Raw genomic sequence first — 12,827 nt, forward strand, 5'->3', positions numbered from 1 at the left:
TAGAACTGGCGTTCAATGCCCTTTTGCGTCGTCTACACTTGGGTAAAGTATGGACTATTATATATTGCTGGAAAGCCCTGGATGTCTACTTTCGAACGCAGATGAGATCGCGCCATTTGGAGTTTTGTATCTCCAGAAAATCCACTTTGAGTGCAGAGAGGTCAGAATCCAACAGCATCAGCAGTCCTTCTTCAACCTCTGAATCTGATTTTTGCTCAAGTCCCTCAATTTCAGCCAGAAAATACCTGAAATCACAGAAAAACACACAAACTCATAGTAAAGTCCAGAAATGTGAATTTAACATAAAAACTAATAAAAACATCCCTAAAAGTAACTAGATCCTACTAAAAACATACTAAAAACAATGCCAAAAAGTGTTTAAATTATCCGCTCATCAACTACTAAACACCATGTCTAACTATTTCTTTTAGTTAGTTAATTGGTAGTTTAGTTAGTTTAGTTTTCATTTCATCTTCTCTTTTTCATTATACGTGTTGGATTATTAATCTTGTTTACTATATATTGCTGCTTATTATTAACTTGATGCTATTCTAGTATGATTGCCTCCATTAATCATTGTTGGATTCTCTATTGAGATTACAGTTGGTTACTTAGTTTTGAGTTTTTCATGTTTTATATCTTTTCATACCAAGTACATATGACTTTGCCTTCAAGTTTTTAAACCCTTTTTGAATTGCATGATTTGGCCACCATGTAATTTGAAGTTTTCTCTTCGATTAGGCAACTTCTCGATGGATGATGTGCATATATCTTAATGCATGGTGCTTCTTGATTATATACATCCATATGTTTTGGCTTGAATGCTTTCATGCTTCTTTATTACTTGTTTGGTTGTCTTGACCCACAAGTTTAGAGCATCTCAAGCACACTAGAATGAGTGAAGTGCATGTTCCTCTTTTGTATAATTGTGACATAGATCTCTATGTTGATGTGTGTATTCTGAACCGTGCACAACATAGAATGCACACTCACTTGTATTCATGTCACACTTATTCACTCACTTCATTCTAGTGAATTACCTCATTCCAACAATGTACGCCTCCGTACTTTTGTATTTTCTCATCTTACGATGTTATATTTTTGTTTTTCATGAATAATGCACCTCAAGCAAAAATGGAAGCGGGAGGAAGAACACGCAGCAACTGGTTGATCTACCAGCTGAAGGTGGCAATCTGGAAAGTCGCCGTACACCCGTTGCTCATCTTTGAGTGCACCAAGGACGGTGCAAACTTTTAAGTGTGGGGAGGTCGTCCGACCACTCGCGTTTTTGGGTAACAAGTTTCTAATCCCAACACTTTTGCATTTCATTTTAGGATTTTTAGTTGCATTTTATTGCATTGTGATGAGCGGATAATTTATACGCTTTTTGGCATTATTTTTAGGTAATTTTCAGTATGTTTTAATTACTTTTTAGTATATTTTTATTAGTTTTTAAATAAAAATAACATTTTTGGACTTTACTATGATTTTGTGTATTTTTCTGTGATTTCAGGTATTTTCTGGCAGAAATTGAGGGACTTGAGCAAAAATCTGATTCAGAGGCTGAAAAAGGACTGCAGATGCTATTGGATTCTGACCTCCCTGCACTCGAAAAGAATTTTCTGGAGCTACAGAAGCCCAATTGGCACGCTCTCAATTGCGTTGGAAAGTAGACATCCTGGTCTTTCCAGAAATATATAATAGTCAATACTTTGCCTGAGATTTGATGGCCCAAACCGGCGTTCCAAGTCAGCATAAAATTTCTGGCGTCAAAACGCCAGAACTGGCATCAAAGTTGGAGTTAAACGCCCAAACTGGCACAAAAGCTGGCGTTTAACTCCAAGAAAAGCCTCTACACATGGAAACTTCAATGCTCAGCCCAAGCACACACCAAGTGGGCTCGGAAGAAGATTTCTGCATTAATTACTTATTTCTGTAACCCTAGGCTACTAGTTTTCTATAAATAGGACCTTTTGCTATTGTATTAAAAGGACTTTTCCATCTTTGGAACTTATATGTTCACGTTTGAGGTTGGCCTCATGGCCATGCCTAGACCTTTTGTTCTTATGTATTTTCAATGGTGGAGTTTCTACACACCATAGATTAAGGTGTGGAGCTCTGCTGTTCCTCATGAATTAATGCAAAGTACTATTGTTTTTTTATTCAACTCAAGCCTATTTCTTATCTAAGATATACACTCGTTCTTCAACCTGACGAATGTGATGATCTGTGACACTCATCATCATTCTCACCTATGAACGCGTGCCTGACAACCACTTCCGTTCTACTTGCAATAGCTTGAGTGCGTATCTCTTAGCCTCATGGTTCATGATGCATGGTTGCCTCGCCTGACAACCGAGCTTTCCATTCCATGAGATCAGAGTCTTCATGGTATAGGCTAGAATCAATTGGCAACATTCCTGAGATTTGAAAAGTCTAAACCTTGTCTGTGGTATTTCGAGTAGGATCTGGGAAGGGATGACTGTGACGAGCTTCAAACTCGTGAGTCTTGGGCGTAGTGACAGACGCAAAAGGATCAATGGATCCTATTCCAACATGATCGAGAACCAACAGCTGATTAACTGTGTGGTGACAGCGCATTTGGACCATTTTCACTGAGAAGACGGGAAGTAGCCATTGACAACGGTGAAACCCAACATAAGCTTGCCATGGAAAGGAGTATGAATGCTTGGAAGAAGGCAATAGGAAAGCGGAGGTTCAGAAGGAACAAAGCATCTTCATACGCTTATCTGAAATTCTCACCAATGAATTACATAAGTATCTCTATCCTATTTTATATTTTATTCATCTTTTAATTATCAATTCTCCATAACCATTTGAATATGCCTGACTGAGATTTACAAGATGACCATAGCTTGCTTCAAGCCGACAATCTCCGTGGGATCGACCCTTACTCACGTAAGGTTTATTACTTGGACGACCCAGTGCACTTGTTGGTTAGTTGTGCGGAGTCATGACAAAGAGTTGAGATTACAATTGTGCGTACCAAGTTGTTGGCGCCATTGATGATCACAATTTCGTGCACCAAGTTTTTGGCGTCGTTGCCAGGGATTGTTCGAGTTTGGACAACTGACGGTTCATCTTGTTGCTCAGATTAGGTTATTTTATTTTTAAGCTTGTTATTCTTTTAATTTTTGAAAAAAAAATATATTTCTATTCTGTTCTTTATAATTTTTAAGAATGAATTCTAGAGTTTCATGATGATTTGTTGAAGTCTGGCTGGCTGTGAAGCCATGTCTAATCTTTTAGACCGAGGTTTCGACTTATCATCACAAGGGCTTGTTGATTTCTATCAATCTTGCTGTTGAAAGTAATGATCTGCTAAAGCTTGGCTGGCCATTGGCCATGTCTAGTGTTTTGGACCGAAGCTTTCACTGAAAGCTTAGCTGGCTAGTAAGCCATGTCTAATTCCTGGACCGGAGTTTTAGACTAACATTGCATGATTCCTGGAATTCTTACTAAAAATTTTGAATCTCTTTATTTTCTTTTCCAAATAATTTAAAAAAAAAATCACAAAAAAAATTATAAAATCTTAAAATAAAAAATATTTTATGTTTCTTGTTTGAAGTCTAGTATTTAATTTTAAGTTTGGTGTCAATTGTATGTCTTTATTCTTCTAATTTTCAAAAATTTCATGCATTATGTTCTTCATTGATCTTCAAGTTATTCTTGATGATTTCCTTGCTCTGATCTTTAAATTCTCTTATTTTGTGTCTTTTGTTGTTTCTCATATGCATTTTCAATTTGTTAGTGTCTCTAATATGAAAACTTCTAAGTTTGGTGTCTTGCATGCATTGTTTATTTGATCTTAGTTTTCCATGATTAGTTGCAGTTTGATTGTTTCTCATCATTAAAAAAAATTTCAAAATTTTTTTCAAAATTAAGTCTTTTTAAGCTAGTAATACAGAAAATTGAAGATTCAGAACATACAACAGAGAAATTACAAAGAAAAAGCTGGGCGTTCAAAATGCCTAGTGAGGAAGGAAAACTGGCATTTAAACGCCAGCCAGGGTACCTGGCAGGGCGTTAAATGCCCAAAAGGGTAGTATTTTGGGCGTTAAACGCCAGAATGGATACCATTCTGGGCGTTTAACGCCAGGATGGCACAAGAGCTAAGATTTTGTTTTTAATTCAAATCTTTTTCAAATTTTCATAATTTTTCAAAATCAAATCTTTTTCAAATCATATCTTTTCAATCATATCCTTTCAAAATCAAATCCTTTCCATTTTTTTAGTATTTTCAAAAATCCTTGCTACAATCAATGATTTAATTCAAAATTTTCAAGTTGTTACTTGCCTATTAAGAAAGGATCAAACTTTAATTCTAGAATCATATCTTTTAATTTCTTGTTAGTCAAGTAATCAACTTTAATTTTAAAAATTTCTTTTTTTAAATTGATTTTCAATCATATCTTCTCAATCATATCTTCTCAATCACACCTTTTTCAAAATAATTTTCAATCATAACTTTTTTTTCTAATTTCAAAATCTTTTTCAAAATCACTTAACTACTTTCTCAACTTTAATTTTCGAAAATCATCAATCAATTTTTCAAAATTTCTTTTGATTATTTCAAAATCTTTTTAAATTTAATTTCGAAAATTCTTCTCCTCTTCTCACATCCTTCTATTTAAGGACTAACACTCCTCCACTATCAGCAATTTGGACTCTCTCTCTCTATAAGTTCGAATTCTCATCTCTACCTCCTCCTCCCATTCTTCTTTTCCTCTGACACCTCAAAGAATCTCTATACTGTGACATAGAGGATTCCATACTTTCCTCTTCTCTCTTTCATATGAGCAGGAGCAAGGACAAAGGTATTCTTGTTGAAACTGATCCTGAACCTGAAAGGACCTTGAAGTGAAAGCTAAGAGAAGCTAAAGCACAACTCTCTGTAGAGGACCTAACAGAAATTTTTAAACAAGAAGAAGCCATGGCAGCCGAAAACAACAACAATGCCAACAATGCAAGGAAGGTGCTTGGTGACTTTACTGCACCTACTCCCGACTTCTATGGGAGAGGCATCTCAATCCCTGCCATTGGAGCAAACAACTTTGAGCTTAAGCCTCAATTATTTTCTCTAATGCAACAGAATTGCAAGTTCCATGGACTTCCATTGGAAGATCCTCATCAGTTTTTGGCTAAATTCTTGCAAATCTGTGACACTGTCAAGACCAATGGGGTTGACCCTGAGGTATACAGACTTATGCTCTTCCCTTTTGCTGTAAGAGACAGAGCTAGGACATGGTTGGACTCACAACCTAAAGAAAGCCTAAACTCTTGGGAAAATCTAGTCAATGCCTTATTGGCAAAGTTCTTTCCACCTCAAAAACTGAGTAAGCTTATAGTGGAAGTCCAAACCTTCAGACAGAAGGAAGGTGAATCCCTCTATGAAGCTTGGGAAAGATACAAGCAATTGATCAGAAGGTGTCCTTCTGACATGCTTTCAGAATGGAGCATCATAGGTATCTTCAATGAAGGTTTGTCTAAACTGTCCAAGATGTCATTGGACAGCTCTGCTGGAGGATCTCTTCATCTAAAGAAGACGCCTGCAGAAGCTTAGGAACTCATTGAAATGGTTACAAATAACCAATTCATGTACACTTCTGAAAGGAATCCTGTGAATAATGGGACAAATCAGAAGAAAGGAGTTCTTGAGATTGATACTCTGAATGCCATATTGGCTCAGAACAAAATATTGACTCATCAAGTCAATATGATTTCTCAGAGTCTGTCTGGCATGCAAGCAGCAACAGGCAGTACCAAAGAAGCTTCATCTGAAAAAGAAGCTTATGATCCTGAGAACCCAGCAATGGAAGAGGTAAATTACATGGGAGAACCCTATGAAAACATCTATAACCCTTCATGGAGAAATCATCCAAATCTCTCATGGAAGGACCAACAGAGGCCTCAACAAGGCTTCAACAACAGTAATGGTGGAAGAAATAGATTTAGCAATAGCAAGCCTTTTCCATCATCTTCTCAGCAACAGACAGAGAATTCTAAGCAGAGCCACTCTGACTTAGTAACTGTAGTCTATGATCTAATTAAAACCACTCAAAGTTTCATGACTGAAACAAGATCCTCCATTAGAAATTTGGAGGCACAAGTGGGTCAGCTGAGTAAGAAAGTTAATTAACTCCCTCCTAGTACTCTCCCAAGCAATACAGAAGAGAACCCAAAGAGAGAATGCAAGGCCATAAACACGTTCCACATGGCCGAATGCATAGAGGAGGGAAATGCAGTGATTTCCACTGAGAAAGACCTCAATGGACGTCCACTGGCCTCTAAGGAGTTCCTAATGAGGAACCATGGGAATCTGAGGCTCACACTGAGACCATAGAGATTCCATTGAATTTACTTCTGCTATTCATGAGCTCTGATGAGTATTCTTCCTCTGAAGAGGATGAAGATGTTACTGAAGAGTAAGTTGCTAAGTACCTTGGAGAAATCATGTAGTGACTCCATCATCCTTGGCAAACCCTTCCTAGCCACAGCAAAAGCTGTGATTGATGTTGACAGAGGAGAATTGGTCATTCAAGTGAATGAGGACTCCCTTGTGTTTAAAGCTCAAGGATCTCCGTCTGTAACCATGGAGAGGAAGCATGAAAAGCTTCTCTCAATGCAGAGTCAAATAGAGCCCCTACATTCAAACTCTAAGTTTGGTGTTGGGAGGCCATCATCATGCTCTGAGTATCTGTAAGGCTCCATGAGAGCCCATTGTCAAGCTACGGACATTAAAGAAGCGCTTGTTGGGAGGCAACCCAATTTTATTTTATTATATCTGTTTATTTCTATTATTATTTTATGTTTTCTGTAGGTTGATGATATGTGAAGTCACAAAAACAACTGAAAAAGCAAAAACAGAATGAAAAATAGTATTAAAAACAGCACACCCTGGAGGAGAAGCTTACTGGCGTTTAAACGCCAGTAAGGGTAGTAGAATGGGCGTTAAGCGCCCAGTCTGGCACCATTCTGGGCGTTTAACGCCAGAAAGGGGCACAAAGCTGGTGTTTAACGCCAGAAATGGGCACAGAGCTGGTGTTAAACACCAGAAATAGGCAGCAACCTGGCATTTAACGCTAGGATTGGCAAGCAAGGGGGCGTTTACATGCCACATGGTGCAGGGATGAGAAATCCTTGATACCTCAGGATCTGTGGACCCCACAGGATCCCCACCTACCTCATCTCTCTCTCTCTTCTTCACACCTCCCCATAAAACCCTTCCCCAAATACCCTTCACCAACCACCACAATACCTCTTCCCCAAAACCCCTCACCTATCAAATCCTACCCTCTTCTCCATAATTTCCTCACCAATCCACATCCATCCAACATAAAACCCCACCTACCTCACCATTCAAATTCAAACCACTTTCCCTCCTAAATCCACCCATACATGGCCGAACCCTACCCCTCTCTCCACTCCTATATAAACCCATCTTCAACTCCTTCATTTTCACACACCATACACACTACTTACCTCCCTTGGCCGAATCACTAAACCCCCATCCATCTCCTCTATTTCTTCTTCTTCTACTCCTTTTTTTCTTTTTTTGCTCGAGGACGAGCAAAACTTCTAAGTTTGGTGTGGTAAAAGCATTGTTTTTTGTTTTTCCATAACCATTTATGGCACCAAAAGCCGGAGAAATCTCTAGAAAGAGGACAGGGAAGGCAAAAGCTTCCACCTCCGAGTCATGGGAGTTGGAGAGATTCATCTCAAGGGTGCATCAAGACCACTTCTATGAAGTTGTGGCCAAGAAGAAGGTGATCACCGAGGTCCCTTTCAAGCTCAAAAAGAGTGAATATCTGGAGATCCGACATGAGATTCGAAGAAGAGGTTGGGAAGTTCTCACCAACCCCATCCAACAAGTCAGGATCTTAATAGTTCAAGAGTTTTATGCCAATGCATGGATCACCAAGAACCATGATCAAAGTGTGAACCCGGACCCTAAGAATTGGCTTACAATGGTTAGGGAGAAATGCTTAGATTTTAGTCCGGAAAATGTAAGGTTGGCATTCAACTTGCCCATGATGCAAGGAGATGCACACCCCTATACTAGAAGGGTCAACTTTGATCAAAGGTTGGACCGAGTCCTCACAGACATTTGTGAAGAGGGCGCTCAATGGAAGAGAGATTCAAGAGGGAAGCCGGTTCAACTAAGAAGGTATGACTTCAAGCCCGTGGCTAGGGGATGGTTGGAGTTTATCCAACGCTTAATCATTCCCACTAGCAACCGGTCTGAAGTTACTATAGACCGGGCTATCATGATCCACAGCTTCATGATTGGAGAGGAAGTAGAAGTTCATGAGGTTATATCCCTAGAGCTCTACAAGGTGGCGGATAAGTCCTCTACTTTGGCAAGGTTAGCCTTCCCTCATCTCATTTGTCACCTCTGCAATTCAGCTGGAATTGACATAGAGGAAGACATTCTCATTGATGAGGACAAGCCCATCACTAAGAAAAGGATGGAGCAAACAAGAGATCCCACTCATGGACAAGAGCATGAGGAAATTCCTCATCATGAAATCCCTGAGATGCCTCAAGGGATGCATTTTCCTCCACAAAACTATTGAGAGCAAATCAACACCTCCCTAGGAGCATTAAGTTCCAACATGGGACAACTAAGGGTGGAGCACCAAGAGTATTCTATCCTCCTCCATGAAATTAGAGAAGACCAAAGAGTCATGAGGGAGGAGTAACAAAGGCAAGGAAGAGACATTGAGGAGCTCAAGCACTCCATAAGATCTTCAAGAGGAAGAACTAGCCGCCATCACTAAGGTGGACCCGTTCTTTAATTTCCTTGTTCTTTATTTTCTGTTTTTCGAAAATTATGCTTTATGTTATATATATGTTTGTGTCTTTATTACATGATCACTAGTGTCTAAGTGTCTATGCCTTAAAGCTATGAATGTCCTATGAATCCATCACCTTTCTTAAATAAAAAGTGTTTTTAATTGCAAAAAGAAAAAGAAGTACATGAATTTCAAATTTTAAAAAAGATTAATTATTTTGATGTGGTGGCAATACTTTTTTGTTTTTCTGAATGAATGCTTGAACAGTGCATATTTTTGAATTTGTTGTTTATGAATGTTAAAATTGTTGGCTCTTGAAAGAATAATGAAAAAGGATAAATGTTATTGTGATGAGCGGATAATTTGTACGCTTTTTGGCATTGTTTTTAGTATGTTTTTAGTAGGATCTAGTTACTTTTAGGGATGTTTTCACTAGTTTTTATGTTAAATTCACATTTCTGGACTTTACTACGAGTTTGTGTGTTTTTCTGTGATTTCAGGTATTTTCTGGCTGAAATTGAGGGACTTGAGCAAAAATCAGATTCAGAGGTTGAAGAAGGACTGCTGATGCTGTTGGATTCTGACCTCCCTGCAATCAAAGTGGATTTTCTGGAGCTACAGAACTCAAAATGGCACGCTTCCACTTTCGTTGGAAAGTAGACATCCAGGGCTTTCCAGAAATGTATAATAGTCCATACTTTGGCCGAGTTTCGATGACGTAAAAGGGCGTTGAACGCCAGTTCTACGCTGCTGTCTGGAGTTAAACGCCAGAAACAAGTCACAAACCAGAGTTGAACGCCAGAAATACGTTACAACCTGGCGTTCAACTCCAGAAAGAGCCTCTGCACGTGTAACACTCAAGCTTAGCCCAAGCACACACCAAGTGGGCCCCGGAAGTGAATTTATGCATCAATTACTTACTTCTGTAAACCCTAGTAGCTACTTTTTTATAAATAGGACCTTTTACTATTGTATTAGACATCATCCTGGATCCTGGATTGTATTTTGATCCTGTGATCTCGTTTTGGGGGCTGGCCATTCGGCCATGCCTGGACCTTTCACTTATGTATTTTTAACGGTAGAGTTTCTACACTCCATAGATTAAGGTGTGGAGCTCTGCTGTTCCTCAAAGATTAATGCAAAGTACTACTGTTTTCCATTCAATTCATTTTGTTTCGCTTCTAAGATATTCATTTGCACTTCAACCTGAATGTGATGAACATGACAGTCATCATCATTCCCTATGAACGTGTGCTTGACAACCACTTCCGTTCTACATTAGATTGAATGAGTGTCTCTATGCGAAGTTGTGAAGATATGTTTAGACCTTGGTTCTGTGCATCCGTTTTTGGTGCCATCGCCAGGGAATCAATTTCGTATAATAATTCACAACCTGAGTAATAATTTTGCATACCAAGTTTTTGGCGCCGTTGCCGGGGATTGTTCGAGTTTGGACAACTGACGGTTCATCTTGTTGCTCAGATTAGGTAATTTTCTTTTTGTTTTGCTTTCAAAAATTTTTTTTTTCAAAAATCTTTCAAAAATTTCTCCCTTGTTTTCGAAAAAAATTTTAAAATAAAAATATTTTCAAAAATATATTTTTCTTCAGAATTTTTAAGAATGAATTTTAGAGTTTCATGAAGCATGTTGAAGCCTGGCTGGCTGTAAAGCCATATCCAAACTCCTTTGGGGTTGGTCTTCAACTAATCACCTCAATGGATGTAATTCCATTCTAAAGCTTGGCTGGCTATTAAGCCATGCCTGACCCTTTGATTGGAGCTTTAGACTACCATGGCAAGATTCCTGGAATTCATATTAAAAATTTTGGAATCCTTATTTTTGTTTTTCAAATAATTTTCGAAAAAATACAAAAAAAATTATAAAATCATAAAAAAATCAAAAATATTTTTGTGTTTCTTGTTTGAGTCTTGAGTCATGTTATAAGTTTGGTGTCAAGTGCATACTCATCTTGCATATTTTCGAAAATTTTCATGCATTCATAATGTTCCTCATGATCTTCAAGTTGTTCTTGGTAAGTCTTCTTGTTTGATCTTTGCATTTGCATGTTTTGTGTCTTTTCTTGTTTTTCATATGCATTCTTGAATTCTTAGTGTCTAAGCATTAAAGAATTCTAAGTTTGGTGTCTTGCATGTTTTCTTTGCATTAAAATTTTTTTTCAAAAATGTGTTCTTGATGTTCATCATGATCTTCATAGTGTTCTTGGTGTTCATCTTGACATTCATAGCATTCTTTCATGCATCACATGTTTTGATCTAAAATTCTCATGCATTGCATAATTTTCATGTTTTTCTCTCTCATCATTAAAAATTCAAAAATCAAAAAAATATCTTTCCTTTTTTTCTCTCATAAAATTCGAAAATTTGGATTGACTTTTTCAAAAATTTTTAAAATCTAGTTGTTTTTATGAGTCAAATCAAATTTTCAATTTAAAAATCTCATCTTTTTCAAAATCTTCTTCAAAAATCAAATCTTTTTCATTTTTTTTAGTTATTTTCGAAAATTTCAAAAATATTTTTCAAAAATCTTTTTCTTAATTTTATATCATAACTATAACATCTAACATCATCAATTAATGTTTTGATTCAAAAATTTTAAGTTTGTTACTTGCTTGTTAAGAAAGATTCAAACTTTAAGTTCTAGAATCATATTTTATGATTTCTTGTGAATCAAGTCATTAATTGTGATTTTAAAAATCAAATCTTTTTCAAAACTAATTTCAATCATATCTTTTCAAAAATATCTTCTCATCTTATCTTTTTCAAAAATTTGATTTCAAAATATCTTTTCTAACTTCCTAACTTCTTATCTTTTCAAATTTGTTTCAACTAACTAACTAACTTTTTGTTTGTTTCTTATCTTTTTCAAAACCACCTAACTAACTCTCTCTCTCTATTTTTCGAAAATATCTCCCCCTTTTTTCAAAAATTTCTTTTTAATTAACTAATTATTTTAATTTTTTTATTTTTATTTTCGAAAATTTCTAACCTTTTTCAAAATTACTTTTCGAAAATTACTAACTCTTTTTCAAAAACTATTTTCGAAAATCCTCTCCCTCTCTCATCCTATTCTATTTATTTATTCATCTACTAACACCTCTCCCTCACATCACTCACCAAATTCGAACCCCCTCTTCTATCTGTGTTCGAATTTTTTTCTTCTTCTTTTTCTACTAACAATAAGGAACCTCTGTACTGTGACATAGAGGATTCCTCTTCTTTTCTTTTTCTCTTCTCTTTCTTATGAGCAGGGACAGAGAAAAAGGCATTCTTGTTGAAGCTGATCCAGAATCTGAAAGGACTCTGAAGAGAAAACTAAGAGAAGCTAAATTACAACAATCCAGAGACAACCTTATTGAAAATTTCGAACAAGTAAAGGAGATGGCAGCCGAACCCAACAATAATAATGCAAGGAGGATTCTTGGTGACTTTACTGCACCAAATTCCAATTTACATGGAAGAAGCATCTCCATTCCTGCCATTGGAGCAAACAACTTTGAGCTGAAACCTCAGCTAGTTTCTTTGATGCAGCAGAACTGCAAGTTTCATGGACTTCCATCTGAAGATCCTTTTCAGTTCTTAACTGAATTCTTGCAGATCTGTGATACTGTTAAGACTAATGGAGTAGATCCTGAAGTCTACAGGCTCATGCTTTTCCCTTTTGCTGTAAGAGACAGAGCTAGAGTGTGGTTGGACTCTCAACCCAAAGACAGCCTGAACTCTTGGGATAAGCTGGTCACGGCTTTCTTAGGCAAGTTCTTTCCTCCTCAAAAGCTGAGCAAGCTTAGAGCTGATGTTCAAATCTTCAGACAAAAAGAAGGTAAATCCCTCTATGAAGCTTGGGAAAGATACAAACAGCTGACCAAAAAAAGTGTCCTTCTAACATGCTTTCAGAATGGACCATCCTGGATATATTCTATGATGGTTTATCTGAGCTATCAAAGATGTCATTGGATACTCCTGCAGGTGGATCCATTCACCTAAAAAAAATGCC

The 12,827-nt window shown here is 37.2% G+C and overlaps 1 protein-coding gene across 1 annotated transcript in view; it reads right to left on the bottom strand.

Moving 5' to 3' along the window:
* The window catches only part of LOC110266643, a 25,926-nt gene continuing 13,302 nt past the window's right edge, over positions 204-12,827 (bottom strand). The window contains exon 3 of the transcript XR_002354101.1: positions 204-245. The gene's annotated coding sequence lies outside the window, so the exon portion shown is untranslated. The remainder of the gene's footprint in view (positions 246-12,827) is intronic.

The sequence above is a fragment of the Arachis ipaensis genome, chromosome B09, assembly GCF_000816755.2.
Source record: "Arachis ipaensis cultivar K30076 chromosome B09, Araip1.1, whole genome shotgun sequence".
NCBI lineage: Eukaryota > Viridiplantae > Streptophyta > Magnoliopsida > Fabales > Fabaceae > Arachis > Arachis ipaensis.